Genomic DNA, 21,593 nt, shown 5'->3' with positions numbered 1-21,593 from the left:
TTTACAGGTAATTTTGTAATTATTTTAGCTAGGTAGTTATTAAATAGTTAATAACTATTTAATAACTATTGTACCTAGTTAAAATAAATACAAAGTTGCCTGTAAAATAAATATAAATACTAAGATAGCTACAATGTAACTATTAGTTATATTGTAGCTATCTTAGGGTTTATTTTATCGGTAAGTATTTAGTTTTAAATAGGATTAATTTATTTAATTATGTTAAATTTATTTTGTTTAATTAAAATTATATTTAAGTTAGGGGGGTGTTAGGGTTAGACTTAGGTTTAGGGGTTAATAACTTTATTATAGTGGCGGTGACGTTGGCGGCGGCAGATTAGGGGTTAATACATTTAATGTAGGTGTCTGCGATGTTGGGGGCAGTAGATTAGGGGTTCATAAGTATAATGTAGGTGGCGGCGGTGTCCGGAGCGGCAGATTAGGGATTAATAATATAATGCAGGTGTCGGCGATGTTGGGGGCGGCAGATTAGGGGTTAATAAGTGTAAGATTAGGGGTGTTTAGACTCGGGGTTCATGTTAGGGTGTTAGGTGCAGACATAAATTTAATTTTCCCATAGGAAACAATTGGGCTGCATTAGGAGCTGAACGCTGCTTTTTTGCAGGTGTTAGTTTTTTTTCAGCCAGCTCAGCCCTATTGTTTCCTATAGGGAAATCGTTCAAGAGCACGTTTTGCCAGCTTACCGCTACCGTAAGCAACGCTGGTATTGAGGTGAGATGTGGAGCTAAATTTTGCTCAACGCTCACTTTTCTGAGGCTAACGCCAGCTTGCAGAAAGCCTGTAATACCAGCGTTGTTTAAAGGGAGCAGTAAGAAAAAAAAGGAGTGTTAGCACAGCACAGCCTTACCGACAAAACTCGTAATTTAGCCGTTAGTAATTACCAATTATCACTTTACATTGAAAGTATAAGGTGAGCTATATATGTAAAGGGAATTTTAATATGCTTTGGTAAAACAATTTGACCAACAGCTTGTAAAACCATATTGAGCATTATTGATTGAAGTGCTTGACTGTATGTTCATTACTATATGTGTATAAGACAGATTTTAATACCATATACTTTTTCTATCATACGTTTGAAAGAGATATTACTACAAAAGTCAAATATTTAATTGACAACTAAGAAAAAAGAAAACACAAGACTTCAGTACACAATCAACAGTTCACAACTGAATTAAAGGTACATTAAATCCAAAATGTTTCTTTCCTGAGTCATATAGAGCATGTACGTTTAAACAACTATCTAATTTACTTCTATTATCAAATTGTCTTTGTTCTCTTTGTATCTTTTGTTAAAAAGTAGGGATGCAAGCTCAGGAGTGTGCATGCGTCTGAAGTACTTTATGGAGGCAGTTTTGCAAGAATGATATCTATTTGCTAGCATACTAGAGGGCAGCACTATATCCTGCCATGAAGATCTCCAGACACCTACCTAGATATCTCTTCAAAAGAGAATACCATGGAAACAAAGCAAATTTGATAATAAAAGTAAATTGGAAATTTGTTTAAAATTGTATGCTCTGTCTAAATCATAAAATAAAGTTTTCAGGTTTCATATCCATTTAAGAGACATACATTAGCATCTTTATGTGCATTTAAGCCAGAATATTGTTGAAACTTTGAGATGTGTGAACAGCAAAGAGTTGTTTCTTTAGCTATAATTGTCCCAGAAAGATCTACTCTCTGGTTCATTATCTTGTAGTTTCTGTCTCTGGTATAATTAACCATTATGCTGATGTTTGTACTGCAATGTTCTAGGAAAAAGTAATAGAAACCAATATCATGAAGACCTTAGATTTTTTTTTTCAGATAAAACATTTTTGTTTTCACATAGTTTACAGGTTTGAAAGCACATTGTGCAAGTACAAACGTACATTTCTTTGCCACATTATGCTTCTGGCCCAAATCAAGATTCCAAAGAGAGAGAAAAAAATACAATACTTTGTTAGGATAATAGAAGTCTATTGAGAACTGAGTTGTTTAGTTTTGAGCCCATCCTATAAATGTATAACATGTTTATACTGTTTAAACAGACTCACAAAGAAAATGAAAGAGGAGAGATTGTTACTCTAAGTAACAAAATCTATGTAGCTTTTTTTATGTGATTAAAAATGTATCAAAGTGTTTGAATAAGGCAGTAGTCCAGCTATGCAATGGCAAGATTGTATATAATGGTCATCTGCTTTGTTCTTATGAATCAAGAGTTTCTTATGTAATTAATCACCTATCAAGTGGGATACGCAACACCTTATTTGTAAGGGTAGACATAGCTCTTTCAAACAAGGGTTTCTTGTATATGGCTAGGGCTGAAAATGGGCTATAAATTGGCTCCCAGTACCAATACCAATGAAGAAATACCTCTGCCATTGAGTATTTCCTAATTGAATGTGCTGTTGGCATTACTCATTGGGATAAAATAAATGAAGAGGCATATCTAACCCTCTTGATTCCACTTTTGAGAACAAAGGAAAGCCCTCTTTAACAGGGTGTTGTCTTCCACACAGAGAAAATAATGTAGAGATGCACTATCAGTTTGACAGTGCTCCAACTACACAGTACTAGGTAGCTTTACTATGCATTTTTACCATAAAGTGGCTGAATTTTTCACACTCTTAAACTCCCTTTACAGGTTGCTTGATTAACATTGCTACACACACTGCATCCACATAGTGCTAAAGACATGTGCATGCTCCTGAGTCTGCTTTAAATGTGAGATAAACAAAGATTATATATTTGATACAGTATATTGAAAAAAAAAATCTGTATTTTATTAATCTTTGCAGAGCTGCAGGGGCATTTTTCATTTAGCCTATGTGGTGGGCAGTATGGCATGTGACTGTTACACTTGCTTGCACTAAAATAATAATAGGGATAAGGCAGCATTGCATGCAATATCTTGTAAGTACTGCTTTCAAACCATTAAAATAACAAGAAAACATAATTTATGGAAGAACTTACCTGATAAATTCGTTTATTTCATAGTGGCAAGAGTCCATGAGCTAGTGATATATAGGATATACATTCCTATCTAGAGGGGGCAAAGTTTCCCAAACCTCAAAATGCCTATAAATACACCTCCCACCTCACTCATACCTCAGTTTAACGTATTGCCAAGAAGTGAGGTGTAAAAAAGGAGTAAAAAGCATACAAAAAAGAGGAACTGGAAAAAATAATGTGCTTTATACAAAAAAATTTATAACCACAAAAAATAGGGTGGATCTCATGGACTCTTGCCACCATGAAAGAAATGGATTTATAAGGTAAGTTCTTACATAAATTATCTTTTCTTTCATGTAAGTGGCAAGAGTCCATGAGCTAGTGACGCAGGGGATATAATACCCAAGATGTGGAAGTCCACGAGTCACTAGAGAGGGAGGGATAAAAATAAAAGCAGCTATTTCCGCTGAGAAATTAAATCCCAAACAATAATGAAGTTTTCTTAAATATTTAAAAAAAACTCAAATCAAAGGCATGAGAATCAAGCTGAGACAACTGCCTGAAAAACCTTCCTACCAAAGGCTGCTTCCGAAGAAGCAAACACATAAAAAATGGTAAAATGAAAAAGTATGCAAAATAGACCAAGTTGCTGCTTTGCAAAGTTGATCAACTGAAGCTTCATTCTTGAGAGCCCAAGAAGTGGCAACTGTTCTAGTAGAATGAGCTGTAATTCTCTAAGCTTTGTGAATCAAAAGTCTGAACCAAAAAAAAAAAAAAAATAACAGAGACTTTCTGACCTTCCCTGGAGACAGAAAATATAACAAAAAGACTAGAAGTCTTTCTGAAATTTTAAGTAGCTTCAACATAATATTTCAAAGCTCTTACACATCCAAAGAATGTAAAGACCCTACAAGAGTATTCTTAAAATTAGGACACAAAGAAGGAACAACAATTTCCTTATTGATGTTGTTAGAATTCACAACTTTAGGCAAAAATGTAAATGAAGTCCGCAGCTTTATCTTGAGGGAAAATCAGATAAAGACACTCACAAGAGAGAGCAGACAATACAGAAACTCTTCAAGCAGAAGAGATAGCCAAAATAAATAACACATTCCAAGGAAGTAATTTAATGTCCAGAGAATACTGCACTTCAAAACCAAAATTGAGACTCCAAGGAGGAGAAATAGATTTAAAAACAGGTTTAAGAAGAATCAAAACCTGAACAAAACAGTGAATATCAGGAAGTTTAGCAATCTTACTATGAAATAAGAAATAAGAGCAGAAATTTGTCCTTTCAAAGTTTTGCAGACAAAACGTTAATCCAAACCATCCTGAAGAAACTGTAAAATCCTAGGAATTCTAAAAGAATGCCAAGAATAATCATGAGTTTAACATCATGAAATATAGGTTTTCCAAACCCGAAAATAAAATCTCCTAGAAACAGACTTACGAGCCTGTATCATAGTGCTAATAACTGAGTCAGAGAAACATCTATGACTAAACACTTTAACGTTCAATTTTCAAACCTTCAAATTTAGAAATTTGATATCCTATGGAAAAAATGGCCCTGAAACAGAAGGTCTGGTCTTAAAGGAAGTGGCCAAGGCTGGCAACTGAACATCCTGACAAGGCCTGCCTACCAAAACCTGAGAGACCAAGCTGGAGCTATCAGAAACACATAAAAATTGTTCCATTATGATCTTGAAGATCACCCTTTGAAAAAGAACCAGAGGCGGAAAAAATGTAAGCAGGTTGGTAAAAACCAAAGAACTGCTAGAGCATCCACTATCTCCACCTGAGGATCATTGGACCTGGAAAGGAATCTGAAAAACGTCTTATTTATACAAGAGACCATCAGATCTATTTCTGGAATACCCCACATCTGTACAAGAAGAAACAAACACATCTGGATGGAGAGCATTCCCCCAGATATAAAGTCTGATGGCTGTGATAATTCCCTACCCAATTGTCTAAGATATGAATCACAGAAATTAGACAAGAATTGGATTCAGTCCAAGAAAGTATCTGAGATACTTCCTCCATAACTGAAGGATTGTGAGTCCCTTCTTGATGATTGACAAATGCCACTGTTGTGATATTGTCTGTTTAAAAAATAAATGTAAAAGTTGTCTCTTCAAAAGAAGCCACATCTGAAGAGCCCTGAAAATAGCATGGAGTTCTAAAATACTGTTTGGTAACCTCGCCTCCTGAGGTTTCCAAACCCCTAGTGCTGTCAGAGACTCACAGACAGCTCCCCCAACGGAAAAACTTGCATCTGTTGAGAATACAGTCCAGGTAGGACAAACAAATGAGGACCCCTGAACAATAAGGTGATAGTCCAACTACCAAATCAGAGAGAAAAAAGTGTTGGGATTTAAGTATATCAGTTGTAATAACTAAAATTATCCCTGCACCTATGGTGCAACATGCAAAGCTTTAGAGGTCCCAAACGAAAACGAGCAAAGAGGATCGCACCTGATGCTGCAGTCATAAAACCAAAAACTTCCATGCACATAACCACTGAAGGAAAAAATAGAGACTGAAGGTTTAGACAAACTAAAATTGATTTTATTCATCTCTAGTCTATTAGAGAAAAAATCATAGACACTAAATCTTATCTGGAAACCTAGAAAGGTGACCCGTGTCTAAGGAATCAAGAAACACTATTGTAAATTGATCCTCCAACCATGTCTTGAGGAAACCACACTAGTTGTTTCAAGTGAGATTCTGCTAAATGAAAAGATTAAAGCTAATACCAAATATCATCCAAATAAGGAAAATCTGCAATACCCTGCTCTTTTGAATACAGATAGAAGGGCACCAAGAATCTTTGAAAAGAATCTCTGAGCTGCCGCTAGCCTAAAAGGATGAGTGACAAATTGGTAATGCATATCTAGAAAATAGAATTTTAGAAAACAATAGTGGTCTGAATAAATTGAAAATAAGCGTCCTGTAAGTCTATTGTGGGCATGGAGTAACCTTACTAAACAGAAAGGCAGTATAGCCCCTATAGTCACAATCTTGAAAGTTGGGACTCTTAGAAAATTATATAAAAATCTTACGGCTAGATTTGGAGTTTTGTCGGTAACGACCCGAAAAACTAACGCCGGCTTTTTTCTGGCCGCACCATAAAAATAACTCTGGTATTGAGAGTCCACATAAAGGCTGCGTTAGGCTCCAAAAAAGGAGAGTAGAGCATTTTTAACGCAGCTTCAACTCTCAATACCAGAGTTGCTTACGCAAGCGGCCAGCCTAAAAAACGTGCTCGTGCACGATTCCCCCATAGGAAACAATGGGGCTGTTTGAGCTGAAAAAAAACCTAACACCTGCAAAAAAGCCGCGTTCAGCTCTTAACGCAGCCCCATTGTTTGCTATGGGGAAACACTTCCTATGTCTACACCTAACACCCTAACATGTACCCCGAGTCTAAACACCCCTAACCTTACACTTATTAACCCCTAATCTGCCGCCCCCGCTATCGCTGACACCTGCATATTATTTTTAACCCCTGATCGGAACAGCCAATAGAATGCAAGCTCAATCTGATTGGCTGATTGGATCAGCCAATCGGATTGAACTTGATTCTGATTGGCTGATTCCATCAGCCAATCAGAATATTCCTACCTTAATTCCGATTGGCTGATAGAATCCTATCAGCCAATCGGAATTCGAGGGACGCCATCTTGGATGACGTCATTTAAAGGAACCGTCATTCGTCGTTCAGTCGTCGGCCAGGATGGATGTTCCGCGGTGGAGGTCTTCAGGATGCTGCCGCTTCGCTCCGGATGGATGCCGCTTGGATGAAGACTTCAATCGGATGGAAGACCTCTTCTGCCCCGCTTGGATGAAGACTTCAGCCGGATCATGGACCTCTTCAGCCCCCCGCTTGGGCTTGGATCAGGACATCGGAGGAGCTCTTCTGGACGGATCGGTGTGATACTCGGTGAGGTGAAGACAAGGTAGGAAGATCTTCAGGGGCTTAGTGTTAGGTTTATTTAAGGGGGGTTTGGGTTAAATTAGGGGTATGTGGGTGGTGGGTTGTAATGTTGGGGGGCTTGGGTATTGTATGTTTTTTTTTACAGGCAAAAGAGCTGTATTTCTTGGGGCATGCCCCGCAAAGGGCCCTGTTCAGGGCTGGTAAGGTAAAAGAGCTTTGAACTTTGGTAATTTAGAATAGGGTAGGGCATTTTTTTATTTTGGGGAGCTTTGTTATTTTATTAGGGTGCTTAGAGTAGGTGTAATTAGTTTAAAATTGTTGTAATATTTTTCTGATGTTTGTAAATATTTTTTTATTTTTTGTAACTTAGTTCTTTATTATTTTTTGTACTTTAGCTAGTTTATTTAATTGTAGTTATTTGTAGGTATTTTATTTAATTAATTTATTGATAGTGTAGTGTTAGGTTAATTGTAGGTAATTGTAGGTAGTTTATTTAATTAATTTATTGATAGTATAGTGTTAGGTTTAATTGTAACTTAGGTTAGGATTTCTTTTACAGGTAAATTTGTAATTATTTTAACTATTTTAGCTATTAAATAGTTCTTAACTATTTAATAGCTATTGTACCTGGTTAAAATAAATACAAAGTTACCTGTAAAATAAATATTAATCCTAAAATAGCTATAATATAATTATAATTTATATTGTAGCTATATTAGGATTTATTTTACAGGTAAGTATTTAGCTTTAAATAGGAATAATTTATTTAATAAGAGTTAATTAATTTCGTTAGATTAAAATTATATTTAACTTAGGGGGGTGTTAGTGTTAGGGTTAGACTTAGCTTTAGGGGTTAATACATTTATTAGAATAGCGGTGAGCTCCGGTCGTCAGATTAGGGGTTAATAATTGAAGTTAGGTGTCGGCGATGTTAGGGAGGGCAGATTAGGGGTTAATACTATTTATTATAGGGTTAGTGAGGCGGATTAGGGGTTAATAACTTTATTATAGTAGCGCTCAGGTCCGCTCGGCAGATTAGGGGTTAATAAGTGTAGGCAGGTGGAGGCGACGTTGAGGGGGGCAGATTAGGGGTTAATAAATATAATATAGGGGTCGGCGGTGTTAGGGGCAGCAGATTAGGGGTACATAAGGATAACGTAGGTGGCGGCGCTTTGCGGTCGGCAGATTAGGGGTTAATAAGTGTAGGTAGGTGGAGGTGACGTTGTGGGGGGCAGGTTAGGGGTTAATAAATATAATACAGGGGTCGGCGGTGTTAGGGGCAGCAGATTAGGGGTACATAAGGATAACGTAGGTGGCTGTCGGCAGATTAGGGGTTAAAAAATGTATTCGAGTGTCGGCGATGTGGGGGGACCTCGGTTTAGGGGTACATAGGTAGTTTATGGGTGTTAGTGTACTTTAGAGTACAGTAGTTAAGAGCTTTATGAACCGGCGTTAGCCCAGAAAGCTCTTAACTACTGACTTTTTTCCTGCGGCTGGAGTTTTGTCGTTAGATGTCTAACGCTCACTTCAGAAACGACTCTAAATACCGGAGTTAGAAAGATCCCATTGAAAAGATAGGATACGCAATTTACGTAAGGGGATCTGTGGTATGGAAAAGTCGCGGCTGAAAAGTGAGCGTTAGACCCTATTTTGAGTGACTCCAAATACCGGCGGTAGCCTAAAACTAGCGTTAGGAGCCTCTAACGCTGGTTTTCACAGCTAACGCCAAACTCCAAATCTAGGTGTTAGATTGAGAATTGGTCTGAACAAATTTTTTCTTTAGGACAATGAATAGATCTGAATAGAAACCCAAACACTGTTCCTGCAGAGGAACTAGAACCATCACCCCTGAAAACTCTAAATCTGAAACATAATTCAGAAAAACCTGAGCTTTCACAGGGTTTTTTTATAACATGGAAAATAATCTTCCCATGATAGGTTTTTATTCTGAAACCTATTCGATACCCCCGAGAAAACAATATTCTGAATCCACTGATTTGAACAGAAACTATCCAAATGTGTTGAAATAAATTCAATCTCCCCCCACCAGTAGAACTGGTTAAAAGCCTGCACCTTCATGCAGTCTTAGGGACTGAAATTAGTTTATTTAAAAGACTTGGAATTATTCAAATCTCAGAAAAAAAATCTAAAAACAGATTCAGAGGCCTTCAGGGAATGAAAAAACAATTGGGGGCTTAAAAAATAACCTTAGATTTCTTAACTTGGGGCAGAAAAGACTCCCTTTCCCCCAGTAATACAGGAGATAATAAAATCCAATAGAAAATATTTAAAACACTTACAGCTAGATTACAAGTTTTGTCAGTAAAAACTTGCGTTGCTAACAAGCCTTTTTTTCCAGCGCTCACTTTAAACAACGCTGGTATTACAAGTTTTCTGAATGGCTGCGTTAGCCTCAGAAAAGTGAGCGTTGAGCAAATTTAGCGCCACTTCTCACTGTAATACCAGCGTTGCTTACAGTAGCGGTAAGATGGCAAAACGTGCTCGTGCACGATTTCCCCATAGGAAACAATGGGGCTGTGAATGCTGAAAAAAACCTAACACCTGCAAAAAAGCAACGTTCAGCTCCTAACGAAGCCCCATTGTTTCCTTTGGGAAAATACTTTCTAAGTCTACACCTAACACCCTAACATGAACCGTGAGTCTAAATACCCCTAACCTTATACTTATTAACCCCTAATCTGCCGCCCAAGACATCCTCGACACCTGCATTATATTATTAACCCCTAATCTGCCGCTCAGGACACCACCACCACCTTCATTATACCTATGAACCCCTAATCTGCTGCCCCTAACATCGCCGACACCTACATTATATTTATTAACCCCTAATCTGCCGCCCCCAACGTCACCTAACTACAATTATTAACCCCTAATCTGCCGCCCCCAACATCGCTGCTACTATATTAAATGTATTAACCCCTAAACCTAAGTCTAACCCTAACACCCCCCAACTTAAATCGATTTTTAATAAATCTAAATAAAATTACTATAATTAAATAAATTATTCTTATTTAAAACTAAATACTTACCTATAAAATAAACTCTAATATAGCTACAATATAACTAATAGTTACATTGTAGCTATTTTAGGATTTATTTTTATTTTACAGGCAACTTTGTATTTATTTTAACTAGGCACATTAGTTATTAAATAGCTATTAACTATTTAATAACTACCTAGCTAAAATAAATACAAAAGTACCTGTAAAATAAACCTTAACCTAAGTTACAATTACACCTAACACTACTCTATAATTAAATGAATTACCTAAACTATCTACAATTAAATACAATTAAATTAAATAAACTAAATTACGAGAAAAAAAACCCACTAAATTACAGAAAATAAAAAAGAAATTACAATATTTTAAACTAATTACACCTATTCTACTCCCCCTAATAAAATAAAAAAGCCCCCCAAAATAATAAAATTCACTAAACCTACACTAAATTACAAATGGCCCTTAAAAGGGCCTTTTGCGGGGCATTGCCCCAAAGTAATTAGCTCTTTTATTTTTGCAGGGCATTGCCCCAAAGTAATCAGCTCTTTTACCTGTAAAAAAAAGAAATACAATACCCCCCCCCAGCATTACAACCCACCACCCACACACCCCTACTCTAAAACCCACCTGATCCCCCCTTAAAAAAACCTAACACTACCCCATTGAAGATCACCCTACCTTGAGCCGTTTTCACCGAGCCGGGCACCAGTGGTCATCCGATAGGACAGAGGAGGATATCTGGACCGGCAGAAGTCTTCATCCTATCCGGGCAGAAGAGGACATCCGGACCGGCAGACATCTTCATCCAAGCGGCATCTTCTATCTTCATCCATCCAACGAGGAACGGCTCCATCTTGAAGACCTCCGGTGCGGAACATCCTTCTAAGCCGACGACTACCTGACGAATGGCTGGTCCTTTAAATGACGTCACCCAAGATGCCGTCCCTCGAATTCCGATTGGCTGATAGGATTCTATCAGCCAATCAGAATTAAGGTAGGAAAAATCCAATTGGTTGATTTAATCAGCCAATCAAATTGAAGTTCAATCCGATTGGCTGATTGGATCAGCCAATAGAATTGACCTTGCGGCGGCAAGGTGGCGGCGATGTCCGATCGGCAGATTAAGGGTTAATTTTTTTTATAGTGTTTGCCATGTGGAGGGCCTCGGTTTAGGGGTTAATAGGTAGTTTATGGGTGTTAGTGTACTTTGTAGCACTTTAGTTAAGAGCTTTATGTTCTGGCGTTAGCCCATAAAACTCTTAACTACTGACTTTTATATGAGGTAGGAGTCTTGGAGGTAGAGGCTGTTCGGCTCACTTCTTCCAAGACTTGTAATACCAGCATTAGGAAAATCCCATTAAAAAGATAGGATACGCAATCGACGTAAGGGGATTTGCGGTATGGAAAAGTCGCGGAAGAAAAGTGAGCGGTACACCTGTACCTGCCAAACTTGTAATACCAGCGGGCGTTAAAAAGCAGCGTTAGGACCCCTTAATGCTGCTTTTTATGGCTAACCCCAAACTCGTAATCTAGCCGTTAGTATCCTAAAAAAATTGGACAGTAATCTAAATGTAAACACCATATCAGAGATTTAAGACATAAAACTTTTCTAGTAAAAATGGCAAAAATAAGATTTAATATCAGATAAAATTACATAAAATATAGCATCATAAATGAAATGATTAGCATGTTGAAGTAAAAAAACAATGCTTAGACAAATCAAGATCTGATAACTAAACTGTCCAATCAAAAAAGTTGAAACAGCAGCAACATTAGCCATAGGAATGGCAGGTAAAAATATATCCAATATGGAAATATGCTTCTCTTAAGATAGGAAACAAACTTCCTATCTAAAAGATCCTTAAAAGAAGAAATATCTTCCATAGGATAGAAGTACGTTTGGCAAGAGAAGAAATAGCCCCGCCTTTAGGGACTTTTACCTAAAAACACTAAATTAGCCATAGGTAGAGGATATAGCTTTTAAAACCTAGAAGAAAGGTAAAAAGAAGCACTAAGTTCATGTTCATGAATCCTGATGGTGCTAATAATCCACCTTTACCTACCATCATTTCCAGGATGGATGAACAGGATCACCACTTGGATCAATTTGCACAAGCCCTGCAAAACCTGCTGACACGTAGTGCACATTTGGACCAGAGTGTCCCACAAGTTATGGATGCTCCTGTTTCTGCTGCTGCACCTAGTCCTACCAGGAGTATGTTTGGTTCTGCACCTCTACCTCCGCAATATGGAGGTGATCCTATTCAGTGCAGAGGGTTTTTGAACCAGGTTGGCATTTACTTTGAGATGTTACCTAAGGCGTTTCCCTCTGACAGAGCTAGGGTGGGATTTCTCATCTCATTACTCTCTGACACAGCTCTTGCCTGGGCTAATCCCTTGTGGGAGACTAATAAACCTGTGGTTTGAAATTACCCTGAATTTGTGGCCTCCTTTCGATGGGTTTTTGATGTTCTGGCTCGCTCCTCCTCTGCTGCTAAACGACTCATGTCCATTCAGCAAGGTTCGAGATCTGTTGCTCAGTATGCCATTGAGTTCCATACGCTTGCTGCAGAGGTAGGTTGGAACAATGAAGCCCTTATTGCCGCCTTCTTTCATGGGCTCTCTGATGCGATTAAAGACGAAGTTGCTGCCAGAGATTTACCAGAGGATCTGGAGGCATTGGTGTCTTTTTTAATCCTAATTGACATCAGACTATGTGAGAGGTCCTCATTCAAGGAGCGCTTGCGGAAGCCTCCTATTACTTTGTCTCCTACATGTTCATTCCCACCCATGTCTCCCTCTCCTCACATGCCTCCTGGTCCAGAGTCACCAGGTACTGCTGAGCCGATGCAATTGGGATTCACGCATCTCTCCATGGTGGAGAGGGCCTTTAGAAGGAGTGAGGGGCTCTGCCTCTATTGTGGGTTAAAGGACCACCTTTTAAAGTCTTGTCCTACATGGCCAGGAAAAGCTCGCACCTAAGGTCCTGTAGGGGGCAGACCTTGGGTGGTTTATCCTTGTTCCCGGAACCGCTAAAGGAGAAACCTTTGATCACGGTTGTCCTTTCCTGGGTGGACTCCTCCATAGTCACCCAAGCTCTTGTTGACTCCGGTGCTGCGGGCTATTTCATTGACAGTGCTTTTGTATCAAAGCACTCCATTCCTATTGCCTCAGTCCATTCCGCTTGCTATTGAGGCCATTGATGGCAGGCCCCTTCAGCCCGCACACATTACTCACAAAACCGATCCATTATCCATGGCTGTTGGGGCTCTCCATTTTGAAGCCCTCCAGTTCCAGTTTATAAACTCTCCGCATTTTCTGGTTGTTCTGGGTTATCCATGGCTCCAAAAGCACAATCCTAGTCTCGACTGGCGCAGGGCCGAACTTTTGTCAAAGTCTTGTGCACTTCTTTGGTATCACAATTGCCAGAGGAGTACTGAGAGTTCCTAGACATTTTTGACAGGGTGCGTGCCGGTACGTTGCCTCCTCACCAGTCTTACGATTATGCCATAGACCTGCAACCCGGAGCCATTTCTCCTCTGGCCGGGTTTACCCTCTGTCTGTTGTGGAGATGTGTGCTATGGAGGAGTATGTTGCCGATGCTCTATCACGGGGGATCATTCACAAATCCTGCTCTCCTGCAGGGTCTGGCTTCTTCTTTGTGAAGAAAAAGGGTGGCGAGTTAAGACCATGCATCGATTATAGAGGTCTTAATCGTCTTACCATTAAGAATGCATACCCTATTCCACTCATTACGGAACTTGATTAGAGAGGAGCATACAATCTCGTTAGGATTAAGGAGGGCCACAAATGGAAAACATCATTTAACATCAGGAGCGGACATAATGAGTATCTTGAAATGCCCTTTGGCCTATGTAATGCTCCAGCTGTTTTACAGGAATTTATTAATGATGTCCTACGAGATATTTTGCAACAGTGTGTTGTGGTGTTATTGGATGATATCCTTATACACTCACCCACTCTTGAGGCTCATTATTCTGATGTTACATGAGTACTTCAGAGATTACGTGAGAATGGCCTGTTTTGTAAACTTGAGAAATGTGAGTTCAGACTCAAGTAACCTTCCTAGGTTATGTAATCTCCATGCAGGGTTCTCCATGGATCCTGACAAGTTGTCTGCAGTCCTGCAGTGGCCTCGTCCAGTTGGTCTTCACTCTATTCAATGTTTTTTGGGCTTTGCCAATTACTATAGGAAGTTTATTAAAAACTTTTCTTCCTTGGTCAAACCTATCACTGACATGACCCGTAAGGAGAATGATCCACTCCATTTGTCACCTACTGCCAATAAGGATTTTGAGAGTGTTAAGACTGCCTTTGCTGCTGCTCCAGTTCTGGCTCATCCTAACCCTGTCCTGCCTTTTGAGGTTGATGCGTCTGAGATGGGAGTAGGTGCCCTCTTGTCTCAACATCCTACGCCTGACGGTTCTTTGCATCCGTGCGGTTTCTTCTCTAAGAAATTGTCTCCGGCGGAGTGCAATTATGAAATTGGCCATCATTTTGGCACTCAAGGAATGGAGATACCTTCTTGAGGGTACTAGCGTACCAGTGCTCATTCTTACTGACCACAAGAATTTGACTTATCTATCTGAAGCAAAACGCTTGTCACCCCGACAGGCCAGATGGGCGCTATTTTTGTCTCGGTTTAATTATGTGGTCCCCTACCTGCCTGGTAGTAAGAATGTTAGGGCTGATGCCCTCTCTTGACAATTTTCAACTCTGTCCAAAGAGGAGTCTGTACCTATTCCAGTTATACCTCCTAACCATATTTTGGCTACCATATGTACTAATTTGACTTCTCCCTTGGGGGAGGAGATCCTGGCTTCACAACCAATGCCCCTCCTGAGAAACCTAGTGGTAAGTGCTTTTTTCCTGAGAATCTTTGAACTAAACTATTGCACACTTACCACTATCCTAAAGCCGCAGGTGAACCGGGCAAGAACCAAATGATTTGGTTTGTAACTTAACAGTTCTGGTGGCCAGGTCTTCGTTCTGATTTTGCTGCGTATGTTGCCTCCTTCTCAGTTTGTGCACAGAATAAGACTCCTCGAAGTCTTCCTGTGGGTCTTCTTCAACCTATTGCTAATGGTGAGTGTCCTTGGACACATCTTTCCATTTTTGAGCTCCCTGTTTCCAATGGCAACACTGTTATCCTAATGGTGGTTGACTGTTTTTCTTAAATGTCACATTGCATTCCCTTGAAGAAGCTCTCTATCACTCAGGAAATTGCTTCAAATTTTGCCCGTGAGGTCTTCTGTTTACATGGGTTACCCAAGGAGATAGTCTCGGACCAGCTTAGCCAGTTTTTCTCCAGATTTTGGCATTCCTTTTGTGCTCAAATGGGGATCCAGCTTTCATTCACCCTCAATCCAATAGGGCTGCGGAACGGTCTAATCAAGCTCTGGAACAGTTCCTTCGTTGCTATGTCTCAGATCACCACAATAATTAGTCTGAACTGTTACCTTGGGCAGAGTTCGCTCGTAATAGTGCTATTATTGCTTCCTTCCAGTTATCCCCATTCATGGCAAATTATGGGTTCCTGCCATCCTTGTTGCCCGATTCATTCATGTCTCAGGGTATTCCGACTTTGGAGGAGCATCTCCGGCAACTCCATTCCACGTAGGTGCAGATTAAGGATTGTCTTCATCATTCTATGCAGTGCCAAAGGTTTCAGGCTGATCATAGGCATCTGCCCATGCCTTCCTACCAGGTTGGTGAGAGGTTTTGGCTGTCCTCCCGCAACTTGAACCTTTGGGTGCCTTCCAATAAACTGGCTCCCCATTATGTTGGTCTTTTTCGAATACTCCGATGGGTCAATCCTGTGACCTACGCTCTTGACCTTCCTCCTGCAATACGCATCTCCAATATTTTTCTCCCTCTTGAAACCATTGGTTTGTAATTGGTTTACCACTGTGTTGCCTCGTCCTATCTCTGTTGACAACCATGAAGAATATGAGGTCAGCAGCATTATTGACTCTTGTATGTCCAGGGGCTGTGTACAGTATTTGGTTCACTGGAGGGGCTATGGTCCGGAGGAGCGTTCATAGGTTCCCTCCTCTGATGTTCATACTCCCGCCCTCCTCTGTGCCTTCCATGCCCGTTTCCCCAATAAGCCTTTTGTCCTCTCGCGGGGGAGGGGTGATTGAGGGGAGGGTACTGTCAGGGTTTTTTCCCTGCTTTGTTTGCCATGTGCTGCTGGCAGCCATTTTACGTACCTCTTACTGAATCTGGTGCAGAGTGTCTGATGCTGCTCATTTCCTGCAGGCCCTCTTATGGTCGGACTGGTGTACATCATCCGTGTGAGACAGGTTGCAGTCTCAGTATTGTGATGTCATCACTTATTATTTAAAGGGCCTCTGTTCAGTATGCTTTGCCCTTGCGTTGTCTCAGACCTGTTTGAGTTCCTGTGTATTACCTGGCTGTCTGACATCCTTCCTGGTTCCTGACTCGGCTTGTCTGACTACTCGCTTTGGTTCATGACTCGGCTCGTCTGACTACCAGCTCTGGCTTTGACTCCTGGCTTGTTATTTGACTTGTCGACTTTTTTTATTTCTTTGTTGTAAATAAAACTGTGATTATTTTTGAACTTCTCGTCTCAGTCTGATTCCTGCCACCCTGACAGATGGATAGCATCTGGAATAAGAAAAACTTCAAGATTTACCTCAGAAGCTTAAAAAAACAGAATTCAAACATTTGCTATTCTTGTTATCAAGACGACTAGATTCCTTAATACTCAAAGTAAACAATACTTCCTTAATAAAGAATGAATATATTGAATTGAAAGTTTGATTTATCAAAACAGTCTCTAAAATAGGATCCTCTGAGTCAGAGAAAACCACATCAGCAGAAATACTACAGTATGCTGTCGATCAGTACAAACGTCATAGGTTTATGAGAAGTTAGGAGAGATCATTTACGTTAATTTGAAGGTGAAATGGCAGTCATAGCCTTCTCTATGTCTTTTGCAATACAATCCTTATATCAACAGTAATATCATGTAAATTAGACTGTGAAGGAAAAACAGTAGGTGTATATGTACTATAGAAACATTATTAGTATGAATAATAAAACATAACAAGTGCCACATATTTGAGCTGAAGAAATAAAATCAGCTAATTAAACAATATACACACTTAGTTTTTGTTGAAATTGTGTAAAGGCTGCATAGTTTCTACAGTAACATCAGTTTGAGACATCTTGAAATATGTAACAAAAAACAAAAAATAACATTTAAACAAAATATCCAATTTTCACAAAATAGCAGTTTCAGGAATGGGAAAAAATGCTTATATGAAAAACAAAAGCAAATATCATAGCCCTCTGAAACAAATGAAAGCAGAAAGCAAAAGAGGGAGAGTTAATATAACAAAATTTTTGGCGACAAGAATGCCGAGAATTTTTTTTTGGCACCAAGGTTAACAGCAAATGACATGATACGCGTCATAACAGGCATTAATAAAGACGCAAGAAATAACGTGGCTCGCATCACAACAAATGCAACCTTCGTGCCAAAAAAATAAATGACGCAATAAATAGAAGCATTTTGCGCCATTGTGAGCCTAATTTGCCCGCGAAAATATTAAAAAACAAGACTGAAGTTACAACCAACTGGAACCTCAGGTAAGAAAACATAATTTTCCATGCTGAAATTGATAGACTCCAAAGAGAAATAAACATAGACCAGACTCAAGGCAAATATATGCAATATATATTTAAAACCTAAAAAATATAAAGTGCCAAACATAGCTGAGAGTGTCTTAAAAAAAGATATATACTTACCTGAAGACACTCATCCACATACAGCAGACAGCCAAGCCAGTACTGAAACATATCAGCAGAGGTAATGGTAGAGGAGAATAATGTTGATCTGTAAAGAGGTGGCAGATGAATCCCCAAGAGCCTTAGAATAGATTTCCCATAGGCGAAAACATGGCATCATCAGGCAATACTCCCTTCAAATCCCTCAGCCAAACACTGTACTTTGAGAGGAACTGGGCTTTAAAATGCTTAGAAGCACCTTTCACCGAAGAAATCAAGCACGACTTGCTTCACTATCCTCCAACGAAGGCAAAGTTTGTAAAACTGAGGTATGAGTGAGGTGGGAGGTGTATTTATAGGCATTTTGAGGTTTGGGAAACTTTGCACCCTCCAGGTAGGAATGTATATCCCATACATCACTAGCTCATGGACTCTTGCCACTTACATGAAAGAAACACTATTTTTTTATTTCATGACTCAGATAGAGCATACAATTTTAAGCATTTATCTAATTTACTTCTGTTATCAAATTTGCTTTATTCTCTTGGTATCCTTTGCAAAAGAAGCAGCAATGCACTACTGGGAGCTAGCTGAGAACATCAGGTGAGCCAATAACAAGATATATACAGTATATATGTGCAGAAACCAAGATAGATATATATATATGTGCAGAAACCAATCAGCAGCTAGCTCTCAGTAAAGCACTTCTCCTCCTGAATCTACTTATGTCTAATTTTTGACAAATAATAGACATAGGTTTATGAGAAGTTAGGAGAGATCATTTACGTTAATTTGAAGGTGAAATGGCAGTCATAGCCTTCTCTATGTCTTTTGCAATACAATCCTTATATCAACAGTAATATCATGTAAATTAGACTGTGAAGGAAAAACAGTAGGTGTATATGTACTATAGAAACATTATTAGTATGAATAATAAAACATAACAAGTGCCACATATTTGAGCTGAAGAAATAAAATCAGCTAATTAAACAATATACACACTTAGTTTTTGTTGAAATTGTGTAAAGGCTGCATAGTTTCTACAGTAACATCAGTTTGAGACATCTTGAAATATGTAACAAAAAACAAAAAATAACATTTAAACAAAATATCCAATTTTCACAAAATAGCAGTTTCAGGAATGGGAAAAAATGCTTATATGAAAAACAAAAGCAAATATCATAGCCCTCTGAAACAAATGAAAGCAGAAAGCAAAAGAGGGAGAGTTAATATAACAAAATTTTTGGCGACAAGAATGCCGAGAATTTTTTTTTGGCACCAAGGTTAACAGCAAATGACATGATACGCGTCATAACAGGCATTAATAAAGACGCAAGAAATAACGTGGCTCGCATCACAACAAATGCAACCTTCGTGCCAAAAAAATAAATGACGCAATAAATAGAAGCATTTTGCGCCATTGTGAGCCTAATTTGCCCGCGAAAATATTAAAAAACAAGACTGAAGTTACAACCAACTGGAACCTCAGGTAAGAAAACATAATTTTCCATGCTGAAATTGATAGACTCCAAAGAGAAATAAACATAGACCAGACTCAAGGCAAATATATGCAATATATATTTAAAACCTAAAAAATATAAAGTGCCAAACATAGCTGAGAGTGTCTTAAAAAAAGATATATACTTACCTGAAGACACTCATCCACATACAGCAGACAGCCAAGCCAGTACTGAAACATATCAGCAGAGGTAATGGTAGAGGAGAATAATGTTGATCTGTAAAGAGGTGGCAGATGAATCCCCAAGAGCCTTAGAATAGATTTCCCATAGGCGAAAACATGGCATCATCAGGCAATACTCCCTTCAAATCCCTCAGCCAAACACTGTACTTTGAGAGGAACTGGGCTTTAAAATGCTTAGAAGCACCTTTCACCGAAGAAATCAAGCACGACTTGCTTCACTATCCTCCAACGAAGGCAAAGTTTGTAAAACTGAGGTATGAGTGAGGTGGGAGGTGTATTTATAGGCATTTTGAGGTTTGGGAAACTTTGCACCCTCCAGGTAGGAATGTATATCCCATACATCACTAGCTCATGGACTCTTGCCACTTACATGAAAGAAACACTATTTTTTTATTTCATGACTCAGATAGAGCATACAATTTTAAGCATTTATCTAATTTACTTCTGTTATCAAATTTGCTTTATTCTCTTGGTATCCTTTGCAAAAGAAGCAGCAATGCACTACTGGGAGCTAGCTGAGAACATCAGGTGAGCCAATAACAAGATATATACAGTATATATGTGCAGAAACCAAGATAGATATATATATATGTGCAGAAACCAATCAGCAGCTAGCTCTCAGTAAAGCACTTCTCCTCCTGAATCTACTTATGTCTAATTTTTGACAAATAATAGAAATAATAGAAAAAAATGTAAAGTTGTTTAAAATTGCATGCTGTATCTGAATTATGTAAGACATTGGGGGGTAGTTATCAAGCCGTCTACTTTTCTGGCTTCGCCGGCCCAATACGCCCGCCTAAGCTCGCCTACCTTCGCCGCCGCGGACCTGAAAAAATACGCCTAAGTTATCAAATAAAGCTGTCAAAAAGCCGCGGGGCGATGAGCAGCGGACTGTGACAGTTATCACTCATCCGATCTCGCTGCTCTTCGGCTTTTTCTCAGCTTTATTGCTAGCCTGTCACTAAGCACTGACACTAAACTGCACTGTTCTACCCCCTATACCGGCGCCCCCGGAGCCTCCCGCAACTCAATAAAGTTACTAACCCCTAAACCGCCGCTACTAGACCCTGCCGCAACTCTGATAAATGTATTAACCCCTAAACCGCCGCTCCTAGACCCTGCCGCAACTCTTATAAATGTATTAACCCCTAAACCGCCGCTCCCGGAGCCCACCGCCACCTACATTATACCTAGTAACCCCTATCCTGCCCCCCCTATACCGTCGCCGTCTATAATAAAATTATTAACCCCTTTCCTGCTGATCCCGCACCTCGCCGCAACTAAATAAATAGTTTAACCCCTAAACCGCCGCTCCCTGAACCCGCCGCAACCTATAATAAATTTATTAACCCCTATCCTGCCCCCCCTACACCGTCGCCACCTATAATAAATTTATTAACCCCTATCCTGCCCCCCCTACACTGTCGCCACCTATAATAAATTTATTAACCCCTATCCTGCCCCCCACTACGACGCCGCCACTGTAATAAATTTATTAACCCCTAAACCTAAGTCTAACACTAACCCTAACGCCCCCCTAACTTAAATATTAATTAAATAAATCTAAATAATATTTATATTATGAACTAAATTAATCCTATTTAAAACTAAATACTTACCTTTAAAATAAACCCTAATATAGCTACAATATAAATAATAATTATATTGTAGCTATCTTAGGATTTATTTTTATTTTACAGGCATCTTTCAATATATTTTAACTAGGTACAATAGCTATTAAATAGTTATTAACTATTTAATAGCTTACCTAGCTAAAATAAAGAGAAATTTACCTGTAAAATAAATCCCAACCTAAGTTACAATTACACCTAACACTACACTATACTTTAATAAATTAATCCTATTTAAAACTAAATACTTACCTGTAAAATAAACCCTAAGATAGCTACAATATATCTAATAGTTACATTGTAGCTTAGGATTTATATTTATTTTACAGTTAACTTTGTATTTATTTTAGCTAGTTAGAATAGTTATTAAATAGTTATTAACTATTTAATAACTACCTAGCTAAAAGAAATACAAAATTACCTGTAAAATAAATGCTAGCCTAAGTTACAATTAAACCTAATACTACACTATCATTAAATTAATTAAATAAACTACCTACAAATAACTACAATTAAATACAATTACATAAACTAATTAAAGAACAAAAAATAAAAAAAGCTAAGTT

The sequence above is a fragment of the Bombina bombina genome, chromosome 1, assembly GCF_027579735.1.
Source record: "Bombina bombina isolate aBomBom1 chromosome 1, aBomBom1.pri, whole genome shotgun sequence".
NCBI classification, from domain to species: domain Eukaryota; kingdom Metazoa; phylum Chordata; class Amphibia; order Anura; family Bombinatoridae; genus Bombina; species Bombina bombina.
This window is presented reverse-complemented; position numbering follows the sequence as displayed.